Source organism: Anabrus simplex, chromosome 2 (assembly GCF_040414725.1).
Source record: "Anabrus simplex isolate iqAnaSimp1 chromosome 2, ASM4041472v1, whole genome shotgun sequence".
Lineage (NCBI taxonomy): Eukaryota > Metazoa > Arthropoda > Insecta > Orthoptera > Tettigoniidae > Anabrus > Anabrus simplex.
The window spans coordinates 33003445-33008547 of NC_090266.1; the positions used below are offsets into that span (position 1 = coordinate 33003445).

The 5103-nt window shown below is 41.4% G+C and overlaps 1 non-coding gene across 1 annotated transcript; it reads right to left on the reverse strand.

Annotated features, from left to right (window-relative positions):
* Nucleotides 1-4719: 4719 nt before the first annotated feature.
* LOC136864993 (5S ribosomal RNA) lies at nucleotides 4720-4838 on the reverse strand. The gene has a single exon (XR_011017886.1). It is a non-coding gene; the product is annotated as a 5S ribosomal RNA (ribosomal RNA).
* Between the last annotated feature and the right edge of the window lie 265 nt (nucleotides 4839-5103).

Genomic DNA, 5103 nt, shown 5'->3' on the forward strand with positions numbered 1-5103 from the left:
TCGCGCCATTCCTACTGACGTCATTGTAATGTATGGTCATTTCAGTTGGGAAAACCACTAAGAAAGTCTTTCTGAGGATGTAGAAAGGTAAGTGGAGAGTAGTTGTCTACCATTATAATGAAAACTGTCCAACCTGATTGTGACTGATGGTATGCAAGCGGGTCTACCATTACAGTGAAATTCCCTAACTCATTCTTCATATGAGAAAATATGTTTGGTGACTTCCCCGTCGCGTTTCTAGGGTAACGTTAAGAGCTATGCAATTTAATACAATCTTGCTCACAACGCGTACACTACAATTCCGTGTACAATGTAGAATTCCGTAGCGAAGCACGGGTACATCAGCTAGTTTATGAAGATAAATTTGGAATTCAAGAGGAAAAATTCGGGCAAATATTCGTGTAGAGAAAGGGCAGTTAGGGATTCGAATAACTTACCAAGGGAGATGTTCAATAAATTTCCAATTTCTTTGCAATCATTAAAGAAAAGGCTAGGTAAATCAACAGATAGGGAATCTGCCACCTGGGCGACTGCCCTAAATGCAGATCAGTGGTGATTGATTGAAAATGGAATCAAGAGGAAAAGGAACAATATTCTCATGAAATGAAGGAAGTTACGAAACGAACGATAAATGCAAACAAAAGTAACGAAAGTTGTGCCCTCAAAAGGGTTATTCGAATAATAACAGTAATAGTAATAATAATAATAATAATCGAATGATAATATGTAGGCCTCTAATGAAGTTTGAACTGTGCCTGAAGTAAGGATTTAGACTGAGAGAGCACCTGGACGATATGATGGACCTTGCCAGTAGCAAAGTAGCTACCACGTTCAAAGACAAGTCGAGCCCCTGTCGGTGGTCGCGATACATTCAGTTTATTTGTATTTTTCCCCACATACAGAGAATAGGAGCCATTCTAAGGTTGCTGCACAGGGGATTTGAAAGCAACTGAATGGGTTATTTTAAAAATCCCGTAAATCCCCGAGGTGATGCAGCACGTACAGTATCAACCCTCCTGCCATTCTTAAATCTTAGGCAGTACCGGGAATTGAACCTTGGCCTCCGGCGATGGCAACTAAGAGTGCTAACCCTTACACTACGGAGGAGGACTAAAATCCCGTTAGTCAAGAATTGCCATCTTGTGGGAACGTTAAAAGACTGAATAATTCATAATGTGCAACATAATTATATTTTTTTTTTGCTTCTAAAACTTAAACCATAAGTCATGGAGGCATAGACTTGTCTGCGCTGGTTTAAAAGTTAATGACTTGAGGAATTTCGCAAACGAATGATACATACATACATACATACATACATACATACATACATACATACACACACACGTACATACATATATACATACTCATTATAGACCGTTATGCCATTCAACGTTCTGTCTGCAAGCCTCTGTGAATTTACTAAACGTCGCAACAATCCTCTATTTGCAACTAGTGCTGTGGCCTCATTTAGTTGTAATTCTCTTATCTTTTAATCGTTAGAAACTGAGTCTAACCGTCGTCGTCTTGGTCTACCTCTACTCCTCTTACCCTCCACAACAGAGTCCCTTATTCTCCTAGGTACCCTATCCTCCTCCACTCGTCTCACATGACCCCACCACCGAAACTGGTTTATGCGTACAGCTTCATCCATCGAGTTCATTCCTAAATTAGCCTTTATCTCTTCATTCCGAGTACCCTCCGACCATTGTTCCCACCTGTTTGTTCCAGCAATCATTCCGCTACTTTCACGTCTGTTACTTCTAACTCATGAATAAGATATCCTGAGTCCACCCAGCTCTCGCTCCTATAAAGCAAAGAGGGTCTGAAAACAGACCGATGTAAAGGTAGTTTCGTCCGGGAGCTGACTTCCTTCTTATAGAACACTGCTGATCGCATCTGCAAGCACACTGCGTTAGCTTTACGACAACTTGATTAAACCTCACTTAATATATTAACATCCTGGGAGAACACACAACCTAAATACTTGAAATTATCGACCTGTTCTGGCTTTGTATCACCAATCTGACATACTTGAAATTATCGACATGTTCTAGATTTGTATCACAAATCTGACATTCAGTTCTGTTGATTTTCTTACCTACTGGCATCAATTTAGTCTTCGAGAGGCTAATTTTCATATCATACTCATTGCACCTATTTTCAAGTTCCAAGATATTAGACTGCAGGCTTTCGGCTCAATCTGCCATTAAGACTAAGTCGTCAGCATAGGCCAGACTGCTTACTACATGTCGACCTAAATGAATCCCTCCCTGCCTCTTTATACCTTTCAGCAGATGATCCATGTAAACTACGAACAGCAAAGGTGAAAGATTACAGCCTTGTCTAACTACTGTAAGTACCCTGAACAAAGAACTCATTCTACCATCAATTCTCACTGCAGCCCAACTGTCAACATAAATGCCCTTGATTGATTTTAATAATCTACCATTAATTCCATAGTCCCCCAGAACGGCGAACATCTTTTCCCTCGGTACTCTGTCTTGTGCTTTCTGTAGATCTACGAAACATAAACACAGCTGTCTATTCCTCTCGTAATAGTTTTCAATTTCCTGGCGCATACTGAAAATCTGATTCCGACAGCCCCTCTGTGGTCTGAAACCACACTGGTTTTCATCCAACTTCCTCTCAATCACTGATCGCAAACTCCCTTCCAAGATACCAGTGAATACTTTGCCTGGTATACTATTCAATGAGATACCTCGATAGTTGTTGCAATCCTTCCTATTCCCTTGCTTATAGATAGGAGCAATTACTGCTTTTGTCCAATCTGAAGGTACCTTACCAACACTCCATGCTAATCTTACTACTATATGAAGCCATTTCATTCCTGCCTTCCCACTATACTTCACCATTTCAGGTCTAACTTCATCTATTCCTGCTGCCTTATGACAATGGATTTTATTTACTATCCTTTCCACTTCCTGAAGCCTAATTTCACCAACGTAATTTTCTTCCTCCCCATGAGATTGACTCTTCGCGACACCACCATGAAAATTTCCTTTTACGTTGAGAGGATTTTCAAAATATTCCCTCCATCTGTCGAGTAATTTCCCGGGATATATTTTGAATTCACCTGAATTACTCAAAACACTGTTCATTTCCTATTTTCCCTCCCTTCCTAAGATTCTTTATTACTGTACAGAAAGGTTTCCCTGTTGCTTGACCTCGCCTTTCAAGGTTATTACCGAAATCTTCCCACGACTTCTTTTTGGATTGAACAAATATGTGTTTCGCTCTGTTTCACGTACAATTACTTGTCTGCATCGGCCCTTGTTTGGAGTCATTTCTGATGAGCCTTCCTTTTACGTTTACAAGCTGCTCTTCCTTCATCATTCCACCAAGATGTTCACCTTTTCCCGTCTTTACAAACAGTCGTTCATATGCATTCCCTTTCTGTTTGAACTACAGCACCCCTGTATGCTACCCGTTCTCTCTCTATACCCTGAACCTGCTTACTGTCCACTGTTCGAAACTTCTCACTAATCGTATTCATGTACTTCTGTCTAATTTACTCGTCATTGAGATTTTCTACCCTTATTCGTTTCCAGACAGATTTCATTTTCTTTACCCTTGGCCTAGAGATACTTAGTTCACTACAAATCAAATAGTGGTCTGTATAATCCGAAAACCCCGAAAATCCCGTTCATTCCTAACAGATTTCCTGAATTCGAAGTCGTTTAAGATATAGTCTATTATGGATTTCGTACCCCTAGCCCCTCATATGTAGCGGTGGATAGCCTTATGCTTGAAGAAGTTATTGGTAACTGCTAGACCCATACTAACACTGAATGCCAGCAAACGCTTCCCATTCCTATTAGCTTCGATATTTTCCCCACATTTACGAATCACGCTTTCGTATCCTTGAGTTCTATTTCCAACTCTCGCATTGAAATCGCCCGTTAGCAGTATCCTATCCTTTCTCTGACCCTGACTACGATGTCACGCAATGCTTCAAAAAACGTGTCAACGTCATCCTCATTTGCACCCTCACAAGGTGAATACACTGAGAAAATTCTAATCCTAATTCCTCCAACTGGCAATTCTACCCACATCATTCGCTCATATACGTCCCTAACAGAAACTATGTTGCATGCAATTGTATTCCTGATAAACAATCCTACCCCATACTCTGCCCTTCCCTTTTTAACACCCGTCAAGTAAACTTTATAATCACCTGTCCCTTCCTCGTTATCTCCCCTCACCCGAGTATCACTTACTCCTAGTACATCCAGATGCATCCTCTTTGCTGACTCAGCCAGTTCTACTTTATTTCTTCCATAAGCCCGATTAATATTGATAGATCCTGATCGAATTCCATTTCGTTCGCCAAGTTGTTTCCAAGGAGTCTTCCACCTGTCAAATGATAGTGGGATTTCGTTACTCCCATAAGTCCGACGCTTACTTAAAATGTTCTGAGATCGGTGAATTTATGAAGCAGGATGCTACCCTACTTACACATAGTCCAGGTGAGGATCTCTCCTTTAACGGGTTAGGGACCACCGGTTGATTGTATAGTCCTAGCCGCCTCAGCACAAGGAGGGTCATGACTCAGAATATGTTCGAGATGCCCACTCCCATTCTGTAGCAACTGGTATCCCGACTCTCAGAACCACTTACTAGGCCACTCAGCCGTTGCCCATGGTTCACGAAGTAGGACGTGACTACAGTAACCCACACCATGAACCATACAATGAATTGAGCCAACGGCACGTGGTGTTCCCAAGCGGTCGCCCATCCAAGTACTGAACACGCCTAATGTTGCTTAACTGCGGTGATCGGATGAGAACAGGTGTATTCAACATGGCATGGCCGTTGGATTTATACTTAATACATTATTAAAGTTACGGTTATAATTTGAAACGTGCGTATTATAGTAAAATGTCATTTATATTGTTCATGTATTAAAAAATTATTTCACCAAGGTGCCGGCATTTTGTCTTGTAGGAGTTCTTCAACGTGCCAGTAAATCTAACGACACCAAGCTGACGTACTTGAGCACCTTGTGCCGGGATCGAACCTGCCAAGCTGGGCTCCACCGCCTGAGCTACCCCGCCCGCCTCAGACAAATACTAATATTTCACT